The 13,817-nt window shown below is 41.2% G+C and overlaps 1 protein-coding gene across 18 annotated transcripts in view; it reads left to right on the top strand.

The window, feature by feature from the left end:
• Hmbox1 (homeobox containing 1) overlaps positions 1 to 13,817 on the top strand; it is a 131,050-nt gene that overhangs the window by 99,808 nt on the left and 17,425 nt on the right. The window lies entirely within an intron of this gene.

Below are 13,817 nucleotides of genomic sequence, written 5' to 3'. Positions count from 1 at the left end.
TTGTCAGGATGGAATTACAGACACTACCATTGCCAGAAAGAATTATTCCCCATGTGCTCAGTGTCTTTTACCTGCCATGTTTTATATGCTGCAGGCAAGCATTTTATTAGACTCGGCAGGCATATAAGCTACATAACACTAGTTATGAAGGCTAGTGGGTCTAAGTGTAGCTTGAAGGGACTGAATGAATATGTAAGAAGACCCCACAGCTTTAGCAGGGACTGTTCCAGGTGTGCTGCTCCAGACATACCAGACTCAGAGCAGGGACAGAGAAGATAGTATTTTTCAGTTTTGTTCAAAAATTTAAGGCCTTTAGCTCAATTCAAAGATAAATAATAATGAAAGATTTAAAGTTGCCTCCCCAAACCTAAAATGACTCAAAAAAAAACCAAACCAAAACAAAAAAACCTTTCATTGTCTCAGTGTTGTCTTTTCCTTTACTTTATTATTGTACTGTGGGATTTTTTTTTTCACCCATACAGTTATTCTGTGGGCCAGAGTTGAGTCTCTGAGTGCTGCCCTGCTTGAAGGAGGGCTGAGGTGCCCTCTGTCTCTCTGGGATGGTTTCGCCATCAGCTAGTCTTCCTCCCTCCCTCCTGATGTCATCGCTGTTCTAGAACAGGAAATGTTGGGGGAATAAACTATACATTTTGGAATTAATAGGTCCTGGAAGTTGAATTTTAAAATGAGTTTCTCCTCTTGCATACCCTTGTGGAATTACTCGAGCGGAACGTAATAAGCTGCCCCTCCTGTGCCTCTGTAAAGAGAAGGAAGTTCTTAGCATTTACATGAGACAGCAGGAGCCTGGACATGACCTCATTTCAATCCATTAGACTATTTGAGGAAAAAACAACAAAACTTTGCCACTTATTGACAAGTAAAGTTATCCCAATCCATTTCTCATAGCCAATAAGAAGATGAACTGTCCTTAAATGCATTTTAAAATTGGCAAATTATACTTCCTGGTTCCTTTCTGGTCAAACAGAAATAGCTAAAAGAGAAATTATCATGATGCTTTTGAGGTGGAGTGAAAGTTTTCCCCGTTCTCTTGTGGATGCTTTGCCAGCAGTTGTTATTTTTAACAAACAACGGTACCCCTATTTCTGTAGTCTCTGAGCCACTTAAGTAAAATAGACAACCTTGTGTTCCTCATGCCATTCTATAGCCATAGTCTACAAAGAAACAGAGCACAGTTAGGCAACTGTTGGTATCTGAGGGAGTCAGTGTGAGTTATAATGGCTTCATAAGAGCCTGAACATTATTTGTATGTGAACACTTGTACTGGGGGAGGTCAACTTGTGCCTAAACTGAAAAGTCTGTGGGAAACAAGTTAACTTTTTCTTTTGAAGGTTCAAATATTCCAACTTCTACTTTTTATCAGTCCTTGTGGTAGATAGTAGGGGACACTATATAATCGGCAGGATCAAAGGAGATCTTGGCTCTTGTTATAATTTGGGAAGGAGTGTTAACTCTAGGATCACAAGTTACACAGGGGCTCGTGGGTGTGGCCGGATACGGACTTATGAGATTTTGTGCTACTCGCTTGTGCTTTGGTTGAGGAAGCTTCAATGTACTGCTGAGTTTCATGGTACAAAATCCACGAATGTGTTCTTTAAACTGTACTTGGAAGACCTGTGTACCATAAAAATCTTGATATAGTGTCTCATACTAATTATTCTGTTCTGTTGCTTCGGTGACATTCCATACTTTCAAAGTTCAGACTAGGGCTGAAGAGATGGCTCACTCTTGAAGACCTGGGTTTGAGTACCAGCTCACAGCTACTTCTAACTCCAGTTCTAGGGGATCTGGTGGCTTCTTCTGATCTCCCCTGGCACTGCACACATACACATAAGATAAGGTAAATGAATATATTTTTCAAAAGCCCAGACTTTGTTTCTAACTGTCTTGAGATCGTCATCTTGTGCTGACTTGTCATCAGTGTAGCCTTACTGTTTAGTTACCCATTGGAAGCTTAGTGAACCTCTACACAGGTGCTAGACAACCTTTCAGCTGTGGCATTGATATTGGTAGCACCTGCTCTGTCAGATAGTGTCAGAATTAATTTGACTTTTGTTTGTTTGTTTGCATTTTGAGACAAGCTCTCCTTAAAATAGGCAAGGCTATCCTGGAACTTAACTGGTGTGTAAACCAGGATGGCCTCAAAACCAGAGAGATCTGCTTTCTGAGAGCTAGGATATAAGGAGGACTCTACCACTCCCTGCCTTTTGTTGTTGTTTTTAAGAAATGGAGTAGGATTTGGGGGGTTGTTTGTTTTGTTTTTTTTCTGAGACAAAGTTCTCTATAATTTACCTTTTAAAGGGCAAACGAAGGCCCATTACCTACACTCTGATAGTTTGACTATCACTGAAAATGGTCATGAACCCAAGACACAGGAAGTGAAAGGTAGGCTTTAGGAAGTACAAAGACCAGTGCACCCTGACCAACGTGATTTTGGTCAAAGGCAGAGACATTATCCCAACCTTAAAGAGTTAAATGCTTAGTTTGCTACATACTGAGACGGGAATAAAATAAAATAAAATAAAATAAAATAAAATAAAATAAAATAAAATAAAATAAAATAAAATAATTGATTCACCAGGAAAACCAGTTCTCATTTTAGGCTCAAACATTATTCTTTTAGGGTGAATGTGCATTTTGCAAAAGCTTAGTATTGACCCTAAGCGGGGGGGGGGGGTTACAGGGAGTTGATCTGTATCAGTCCTCTTTTGTTGATCTTTATATTGTGGCACATTATTGATCTGCCAGGTGTGAGAAGCTTAATTCTTGATCACCTCTGAGTTTTCTCTGACAAACCTACTTCCTATCAGTAAAGCAAGACAGAAGCCCAAAGTCAAAACACTGCTGCTGTAGGTGAAGCAGATTGCTAGAGGAATTCAGAAACCCCATGCTTAAAGAGTTCATGAACTTTCCAAAATGTTGCTTTTTGCTGACTTGTTTCTCACTGTCATTTGGAAAATTCATTGACCAGCAGAACCGAACACCACCCTTCTGTATCCTTTTCTTTATTGTTAAGATGAAGAGCTGACCAAATGCTTGATAACTTCATGAGATTCAATTCAGCTACTTGTCTCCGACAAGCGCACCCTCTTAGTTGTCCTTTAGACTGTAGGGGGGCTTGCTGGGCAGACTGTCTGGTTGTGGTTTGTTTGTTTGTTTGTTTTGATTTTTTCTGAGAACTCTAGAAATTCCTACATTGTCATGACTTGGATGTCAAATGTCCTTTGGGTTCATGTATTTGACTCTCTGCGCCCAAGCTTCTGGTGGTGTTTTGGAAAGCTGTGGAACTGTTACGAGATGGCACCTAACTGGAAGAAAGGGATTTCTAGGGGAAGGGTCTTGATGTTTATAACTTGGCCTGTCTTCCCTCCCACCTTTTGACTGGTGTGCTGAAACGTGAGCAGGCTCCCAATGCCTTCCCCGCCTGTTAAACTACAGCATCCCCTCAAACGATGAGCCAGGGCAAATCCTTTCTCCCTCTTCCAGACAACCTATGACAGCAAAAAGGCAAGTAACTAATGCCTTCCATTCCTGGCCATTGAGGAGCCGGTAATCCAGTGGCAACAGCATGCTGTAAGTCCACAGAGCATCTAAACATGCAGTCTGCAGTGTAGGGCTTCATGAGATGGAAACCTTGGAAAGCCACATTTCATACATGATGTCCATAATTCTTAGCCTTGAACTTTTTTTTCTCTCAAATAAAAAAGGGCATCTCACTGTGCTGATAAGAAGGTAGTTAGAAGCCCATACCCTAGTGGTGCACACCTGTTATCCCAGCACTCAGGGAGGCTGAGGTAGGTGGATCTCTGTGAGTTCAAGGCCAGCCTGGTCTACAAAGTGAGCCCAGGACAGCCAAGGCTACACAGAGAAACCCTGCCTCTAAAAACCAAAGAAGAGGAGGAGGAGAAAGAGGAGGAGGAAAACCACCACCCCATACCCTCTTGTGTCTGCAGAGGTATGGATGCATGTCTGTAGGTTAAGTGAACCCTACTATAGACATAGTCTGGTAATATGTAATGATCGTGTCCTCAGTGTTTATTTAATCCTCAGCTGCCTAGGGAAGAAAGGTTGGTCAGTATTATGCTTGTCCCCTGAGTAATCAAATTGCCTTTTTCAAGGAGGTAAAGCTTTTGGGTGAGATGGAGCTTTGGACATGCAGTTACATGGGTTCTCCTACTGATGCCATCATATCTTCGCTTCCAGGAAGTCTTGTGAGATTAGCAGGACCTTATGCTAGTTGATTCATCTTTGTGGATTTCCATTTCATATCTTAAATGAAGTCAGAAACAGTCGCCTGTTTTTAGCCAACAGTGGCCTTTCCTGTTAGGCCTTTGAGTCAATGAACTAAGTCAGGATACCCGAGCTCCAGGCCCTGTGACCTTAAGTAAGACAGTTCATTCTTCTTTTTGTTCCATCTATGAATATCACACCTTTACTACAGGTGGAAGAAGCTGACCTGGTGACGTTTCCTTATAACTTAAAGGTCTTTGATTCCTTGTCAGGGTCTGTTCTGCAGGCTGTCAAAATCCACAGTGGGCTGAGCTGTGGGCTTCCATGTGCATTTATGAATGACGACCTGAAAAGTCATCTTCTTTTGTCTTTAATCTGTGCATAGAGTGATGCTAATTTTTCTGTTTAAAACTCTTTTTTTCGTAGACTTTTCTGTTCTAAAGCTTTAAAATGCTTCCAAGCTGTGAGAACATACAGCCTCCTCTGGAACAGGACTCATTTATATTTTAGGTTTTCTTTTCACATACACCTTTTAAAAGGTTGATGTGGGGAGAGCCATTACTTATTTTATTGTGCCTGTAGAATTAAAAATGAGTTCGTTTGTAAAAAGGCATTAGTGTAGGGTGGCTTTTGCTTGCTGAACTCTAGTATGTTTACAGAACATGCTCTTAAATGTTGCTAAAAGATACAAGGCAAGCTAAGAAATTTTATTGTTTAATAATAATTACATAAAATTGCATTTCTGTCACATCATAAGATAGTAAACTGTCTTTTCAGATATTAGATTTTGCGTTATAGAGTTACTATATGGTTAATATATAAAACATGAGGAAATACAAGAAGGTCTAAAGTAGAAAATGAATCCTTTATGCTATCATTCGCTAGTAATTGTTAACACTGCTTTTTAGTCATAAGTCTTAACTCTGTTATGTACATACCTTTTAAACAGCGAAGACTTACACAGGCTCTGTAATTATATATTAACCATCGGTGCCTGGCCTCTTAAATGTCATTTTCTTGTGAACTACTATGAGACTATGTGTTAGTTCGTGGACATTTAAGTGAGTAACTGTCTTTCTATTCCGGCCCTAATTTGGGTGAAGACCGGCTGAATTCAGGCAGTTATGGCCACAGTAGCCTAGCTGCACAGTTGATATGCTTCCAGGTTGCACACAGGACGGTGGCTGAAGTGTGTCGAGAAGCAGGTGGTTGGATTCGAGAGAGGGCTGCTTACTTGATGGTTGGTTGTTTTGTTCTCTTGCTTGCTTCTTTTGAGACAGCAATGCACCATGTGGCCCAGGCTATCCTTCAACTGACACCCTCCCGCCTTAGCCTCCCGAGTACTGGGATTACAAGTATGAGCAACCCCACCTGGCGCTAGCTTCAAGCTCACTGTGTAGCTGAATATGACCTCTACCCACTGAGAGCAGGGTCACGAGGCTGATTTCTACATACCTGGTTTCACTCTTTGTTTTTTTTTCTTGTTAGACATTTTAATTTTCATTTATGTTGCTCTTATAAATAATACATAGATACTTTGTGTTAACTTATGTAACTGGCTACTGCTATGGAAAATTCTGCTTTTTAAAACTGGTTTGTATGTATTTACCATGTACAACATGATTTTTATTTTTATTAGCATTTATTAATTATGTAAGACATTTCATACACATGTATAATATACTCTGATCATCTTCAATCCCCTATTACCATAGTCTGCCTCCCCCCACTGTTGGCCTTCCATCATCAAGCCCTCTTTAACTTCCATGCATCATCTCTCTTGATTTCTTCTTTCTCCTTAATAGTTATTATTACGTGTATATGTGCATGTAAATATATAAATACAAACTTCTGAATCCATTTAGCATTGTTCATGTTTGCTTATTTATTTAGTTATTTATTTATTTTTAGGACTGAAAAATGGTATTAAATAGCCAATTTAGTGGCTCATCCCTGGGAAAAAGTGGTTCTCCCCATCTCTGCAGTCATTGATGACTGATAGCTTCTCATTTAGTGGTGGGGCCTTGTGAGATTTCCCCCATCTGTGTTGCCATATCAACTGGTGTTGTCATTGTTTAGGTCTTGTTTGGGCTATCATATTGTTGAGGTTTCATGGATGCAGCTTCCATGTCATAAGTAGAAGACATAATCTCCTAGCAGACATCCTGGTCTTCTGTGGGTCTTACAATCTTTACACCCCTTTTTCCTTGATATTTCCCGAGTCAGGTACAGAGGCTGTGTTACAGACTACCAGTGTGTTGGCGCTGGGCACCTTATCAGTTGTTCTCTGCATTTTGACCAGTTGTGGGTTTCAGTAGTAGTCTCCATCTCTTGGAAAAAGAAGCTTCTTTAATGAGTGAAATCCACATGTGTCTGTGGATGTAAGTATTGGGAATGTAGAGAACGAGTATAGTGGTTTCGGAAAGTAGCTGCAGTAGGTTGTAGGCTCCGTGGGCTCAGAGCCACAGGTAGTTGGCTGTGTTTACATTATCAGGTGTGAATTACCTCCTATTAAATGGTGATATAAGTGCCACTACTGTACCTTTGTATCTACTGTACCATCGTATCTTGCCATGTTGGTCATTGCTGTGGTTCATAGGTGTTTTAGCTGGGTAAGCCTATTGATTGCTTATCTATCTTGACAGCTTACATAGCACTTGCCAGTACTAGGAAACCTAGTCCACAGGGAGGACGCTTCTGGGTCGAATCCAGTTCAGTTCTTCCAGGTCCTGTGCCCAGAGTGCATACTGTCCTCAGCAAGAGGAACTTACCTTTAGATTCTGGGAAACAATTAAGGGTAACAGCAATATCCTGTATTATTTTGGGAGCTGCTTGAAAACACTGAACAACAACTTAAAAAGGTTTCTCATGCCTGGTACTGGGGTTTTTGTTAGTCTGTGGCTCTTGGAAGGAAGCATCATCAACCCCCACAGGTAATATAGCTCTCTATATATATATATATATACATATATATATATATATATATATACATATATATATATATATATATATATATACACACACACACACATACATACATACATATATATGTGTACATGCATACTTTTATATACGTATACAATATGTAATTATAGGTAAGCAAAAAATGATTCCTCTAGCCCTCTCCCTCAGTTTTGCTCACCACACCACCACCATTTTTCCTTCTTCATACTACTTGCTTGCTACCTGCCATTCCCTCTCACCCAGAAACTTCCTTAACAAATTGTAGTGGAAAGAAAGTGGGAGTCAGAAGCCAGAAGATCTGATCTAGTCAGTTCTATAGCCTTGGGAATGCAGCTTGTACTGTCTCCTTTCAAATGAGTAGTGAACAATCTCTGAGACTCCAAACCGCCACGAGACCATGCTCAGTGATGGGGTCATGTGCACAGCAGCGTTCTGGTTCTGCCCTTACTTCTCTCTGGCCACAGACTGTTTCATGGGAAATTTTTTAGGTACGAGTAGTCTTACAAGAACATTGATGTCTTTGAAGAAAAGATAGAATATCATTTTAGTGATCTATAAGTAAATGGAAAAAGTATTAGTATTTATCAATCACAAAGATGGATTCCTTCCTTAGGGAGGGCTTTCTTATCTGTCATCTCTACCTTTACTTCACTGTACAAAAATAAGCAGAAGAAATAAAAACATTTTAGTTGTTTTATTGCTAAAGGTCATTTCACACATCAATGCTCTCAGATAGGAGGTGGGATGATTAAACTCCATAGCATGTAGGCTGGTTTAATGTTAATGTCTTCTGAAAACTTATCCACGTGGCATTGTGGGTAAAAGGAAACAATTCTGAAAGCGTATTCTAGATAACTAAAACAGTGAGACTGCAAGTCTCTTCTGCAAAGATAGTTTGCATGAGGACACAGAGGAACATGTCCACACATGAGGCTTTATCCCTTCTTAGGGTTGGTGTCTGTGTCTTCTGCATTTTCACCAAGACACAAAAGGAATTCTCTGGCTTCAATGACTTAAGTGTTACAAGAACAAAAGTGCTTCAGGGACATTGCCATTTGCTCCTAGCTTATAGCTTCTCATGATTTTACCATTTTTCATTCTAATTCTTGCCCGTCGTCATATTGCAAAACAGTCATTTGCTTTCTCTGTGGGAAGATACGAACTCAGCTGATGGTGCCCTTTGCGATGTGCAGTGTCCTCAGGATTTGCTGCCACTATGTTGCTGCCCACAGGCATGTACCTACATTTCTTTCCCTTTTGTATATTACAGTCTAGGGCTGTAAGCATTTCCAATAGAAGAGAGTTTGAGGTTCCAGAGTTTGATTTCGAGGCGGTGTTAGAAACTAAGAGTCAAGCTCCTCCTACAGTAGAAATGTTTTGTTGGTTTTTTGTTTTGTTTTGTTTTGTTTTTACAAAAAGCAAAGAAAAAAATAAAAACAAGTTAAAGAGCTGGGAAATGGATAATGAATCATCTATAGGACTGTCATAAGAGCATGTGCTTGCCACTCTAAAGGGTCCTACCTCCTCCATCTCCACGCCTCACCTGCTTCCTGACTTCTCTTTAGCTATTGCCCCAGGCACACACATGGCTTCTGTGTCTATCACCATAGGAAATGCTGCTCTGTAAAGCAGCTTTTACCCTCAGATGTCCCCTCTTTACGCCAGGCTCCCAAGGTGCTGAAAGAGTTGGTTTCACTCTTCACAGCGTGACTCAGTTTTTTTCCGACTCCATGCACTGAGGCTGTGTTGGACTCCTCCCAAGTTCAATGCCACAGGCTCCTTTAGGATCCTCTACTTTGCCTGTCATTATTTCACGGTGCCCAGATCCCTGCCCTGAAAGCTCTCACCCTTTCCTTGAGACCCTGTACAACCCTCAGTTGTGCCTGCAGCTGTTTCGGCTCCTTTTACAATTCTGCTTACTTCTGTCTGCTGTGACCACACTGGGAGGTTTTATCTGGTTGCCACCCAATAGTCAGATATCTATTAGGAACTACAGCTTTGTTTTGGGGTGATTAAATAAGTGATTAAGAAATTACAGACATTAGCCTATTTGCTGACTTCCTGATAGTCTAGTTTGGTCACATATAATTAAAAAGAAACACTATTCTGATGTAATTATAGTCATCTATGTCTCCATTGCTAAAACCACCAAACATATCTGAAGGAGATACTACGTAGCATGCTGGGACCCTGAAAATGCATATCTGCTGGAAGTGCTGATGCTGGTTCTGCAAGGAGACTCACTTGGAGCCTCTACTTTCTGTTTGCCCCAGATTCTTTGTACATTCCATAATGCATTTCTTTATCCACACACCTATGGAGTAAACAGACACGTATTTGTTAGTCTCTGCTATGGCCAACCAGACTCCCTTTGTGAGTAATTGGAAACATGGTCATTTTATTTTCTTTGATGCTTCCCTTTTCTCTAAGCAACATTCCCTTTCACCAAGCACATAAGGAGAAGGCGTGGGGCTTTTGTTACATTAGACTAATCAATATGGTGTGATCCTAGGCATGTACCTTACTGCCCCAGCGAGGATGAAAGTTCCTTACATTTTGAATGTCTATGCGTTGTCACGTTTTCTCTGTAGTTCTCTCTTCACTCTGTTGTCACCTAGTTTTCTTTTTATTTCCATAGTTTTAGAGGTCATGTCCAGGAAACCCTTATTCATCCTGATGTGCTAAAATACTTCTGAATTTTCTTTTTAGTGGTCTTATAGCTTCAAGTCTTATATCTGTTTAATTTTGAGTATTCTCTTAACTGGTGAGAGTGGGTGTCCAGTTCATTCTTCTTACAACCAAGGTTTTGTTAGACTGAATGGAATACAGTATTTGATAGCTAAACCTGTGCTTCTGAAGAAGTGATGGGTAAGACCCAATACATCATCATCACAAGCGTAACTCATCTCCTGTTGAAGAAATGATAGGTTCTAGACTGGAAGGGGTATTGGGATTTTATCAGATGTCTTTTGTGCGTCCAATGAGATGATCATATAGTTTTGTCCTTCACACTGGTTTCTTTGTTTGTTTGTTTGTTTGTTTGTTTTTCTTGCATCTGTGATCACCAGGGCATTGGGCAATGTACAGCTTGTAAAATGAATTTAGACAAGATCCTTTAGATTTGGGAATGTCTTAAGAAGAATTAGTATTAATTCCTTAATTGTTAGCCAGAATACTTTTGAACCATAAAAACAATTGACTGTCAGTAGGTAAGAGCACTGGCTGCTTTTCTAGGAGCCCCAGTTCGTTTCCCAGCACCCACATGCTGGTTCAGAGCCATCTGTAAATCGAGTTCCAGGGATCCAGCACCTTCTTCTGACCTCTGCAGGCGCTGTGCACATGTGGTACACAGACATGCATGTAAGCAAACATTCATACACATAATTTTTTTTAAAAAAACAGATTTTAACAGAGAAAAAAAGATGACTTTTTTTAATGAGGCTTAAATTATATGAATAAAATTCTCTTGATTTGGGAGAAGTTACTGGGGTCTCTCTTTATTCTAACCCCCCCAGCCTGGAGATGCTGAGTTAAGTGTGAACTCTAAAACTTTGACTCAGGAGAAGACATTATGCCATGAATAACTGAAAATTTTAATTTAGCATCTAAAACCAGTATGGCTTTTTTCTATTAGTTGCAGTCACACCACTAATGCCTTCTACCTGATCCCAGTCCACTTTTAGAGCATGAATTGTTTACAGAATTGTATTAATCATCAAAGTAGTTCTTAATTATTTCAGTGTTTCCCTAATGTCCTTTTATTATAAAAATGGTGTCCATTCATTTGAAAAACTCTGCAGAGAATTCTGTGAAGCAGATTGTGAAAGTCAGCCATGTCACCGGCATTTCTTATTTCCTGTTCTGTGTGCCCGGCTTGCTCCTCAGAGATAAGGGCTTCTGACAGCTGTGTATTCTGTAGCTGGGCTGAGATGTGCAGGCCTGCAATCCCAGCATATGTGAAATGGCTGAGGTTGAGTCCGATTGTACCCTGGCTTCAGGAGGAGGAGGTACAAGGTGAAAGAGTTGTGAGGAAGGAATAGATGTGCTCCTGTAGGACTCACTGAATAAAGAAAACTCATTTTTTAGGCTAATGTGCCCTAGGGATCGACCAGAATTGCATTTGAAGAAGGCAAAAGGCAGGTGTCCTGCCAGGAGAGGGGCAAAGGCTTCTTAGCTATATGGCAGCCACAGCAGAGATTTGAGTGGGAACGCTCTGAGCCTCCATAGTAAACCTTTGAGAACGTTTGAACAGGACAGTGAAGTAACCTGAAGAAATGTGTTAGGAATATTAATCAGACGCTCAGTGCCACTCCTGATCTTTCAGGTCATTTAGCTAAAAAGTTACAAGGTATATCAGCCACAGAGTTGTCGCTTAAACCTTACGTTTTAGCAGCTACCGTATTCCATCCAGTCTGGCAAAACCTTAATTGTAAGCCACACCTTATTGTAGACGCTAGTGAGGGAGGGAAGAGCAAAACACTGCCATTTAGTTTTAAGATACTACCAGTTAGGAAATGTGTCCTTATTTCAAAGATCTCAATAATAAAGAAATGTGCATCATAAAATCAGTGAAATAAGATCATTACATGGCACAGAGAAAAGCTGAGAAATGCAAGAAAAAAACTGAGAAAATGAAAAGGAGAGGGGATACAATCAAGGACAAGTAGAGAGGTTGACCTTGAAAAGGAAGATGATTTATGCTTTCTCGGCTCTGAGAAAAGAAATGAATAATGGGCTGTAGAGGTTTAGTAGTTCAGAAGCTAAGAAATCTAGCAAACTGGTAACAGTGAAGGCAAGGTCATCTTTGGAAAGAGTGATAGTGGTAGATTTGAGGGCTGAGACTTTAGAGTGAAAAGGTTTCAGAGGAGCAAGGTATGAAAGAATTCCCTCCGGAAATGAAGGGGCCAGTTGAGATTGCAGAGGAAGGAAGCCGCTTAGCCCTGTTTGTGGTGTTCGGGAACACTTGGTACCCTGAGAGATGCGAGTAAATATGAAAGGTGCAGTCTGCAGTGTGGGAGGTTGGCAGGCAGGAACACAGACAGAAAACTCATTAGCGCAGGCTCTTTTCAGACCAGTTTGGCTTGTCTGCCGTTCAGTAAAAAGTAAGGGATATGGCTAGAAGTAATAGGCAGACTTTTTTTTTTTTTTTTAATTTAGGAAAAGAAAAACACTACAGGATTAGTGATTGCAGAGAAGATGAAGAACGAATTTTGAAGAGAAGTAGATACATAGACAGTTGCTGATGGAGAATTCAGAAGTTAAAGGCCGTGAAGGTAGAATTCAGAGCAGTATGTCTGAAGATGTGTTTTATTCCTAAAGCACAGGTGGAATTCTATCTCTCTTGTTTGAAAACCCCTCCTGCTCTTCACTGACTTCAGCCAATGGCCATTCATTCTTAGTATACAGAACAAATCCATCAGAAGACTGCCCCTCCCTCTAAAGAAGGGATCCCATTGCATCGTCTATGAAGCCCATGTTCTCAACACTCTCTGATCTTCTCCATGCCCAGAATCCTCCTGGCCTCACCTGCCCTCTCCCCTTTAGAGTTGCTAGTCCTCAAGAGCTAGCTCAGGTTTCCCTGTGACACTTTCCAGACATCTCCCACAACCCTGAACACACCAAACTGTGTACAAATCCTAAGCTGGTATACCTACCCCACCCTCTCCCTCAAGTAGACTGTGAGCTCCTTGATGCCAGAGGCCAGTTCTTTTCTTTACCCACAGGACCATTTCTTCAGGGGTGCCCCTTTCCTGAAAAACCAGTCCTGTTCCCTTACCACTTCTATCAGCACTGACTCAGTGCATAGATGCCCCTTTCCCAAGATTCCACAGCCTGACCCCTGCTGCCCTTCCCTTCCTGGAGGTCTGTGTGTGGGTGGCAGACCTTCACTTCAGTCTAGGTAAAGCTGCTGCTTCAATTCTCCATCTTCTTTTCTAAAACACAAGCCTCCCAGCTGTTTGCTTCCATTCTTGTCTTTGTCCATGTTCTACACAGTTCCTTGCTGTTTCCTACAGTGTAAGCATCTTGCATGATCCTTGGGCAGCAGTGTTCACTCTAGACTTCTTCCAAGCCTCCACTCTCACAGCTGCTCCATGTCCATGCTGTCTGGGCCTTGTGTTTACTTGAACTAACTTTCTCTTAGGTTACAGCAGACCCACAGCTTCACCAGAAGCTGACTCAGTAACCAGAACCAAATGGCAATGACAACCAGATGACTGGAACACACACTAATATCATGCCTCATTCACTCCAAATTTACCAAGTAAATACGAATTACCTCGTATGTGCCTGACACTGTGGGTAAAGAAAAGAATTGGCCTCTGGCATCAAGGAGCTCACAGTCTACTTGAGGGAGAGGGTGGGGTAGGTATACCAGCTTAGGATTTGTACACAGTTTGGTGTGTTCAGGGTTGTGGGAGATGTCTGGAAAGTGTCACAGGGAAACCTGAGCTAGCTCTTGAGGACTAGCAACTCTAAAGGGGAGAGGGCAGGTGAGGCCAGGAGGATTCTGGGCATGGAGAAGATCAGAGAGTGTTGAGAACATGGGCTTCATAGACGATGCAATGGGATCCCTTCTTTAGAGGGAGGGGCAGTCTTCTGATGGA

The sequence above is a fragment of the Meriones unguiculatus genome, chromosome 9 (genome assembly GCF_030254825.1).
Source record: "Meriones unguiculatus strain TT.TT164.6M chromosome 9, Bangor_MerUng_6.1, whole genome shotgun sequence".
Taxonomy (NCBI): Eukaryota; Metazoa; Chordata; class Mammalia; order Rodentia; family Muridae; genus Meriones; species Meriones unguiculatus.
Note: the sequence above shows the minus strand (reverse complement) of the source record. Positions and strands in the feature narration are given on the sequence as shown.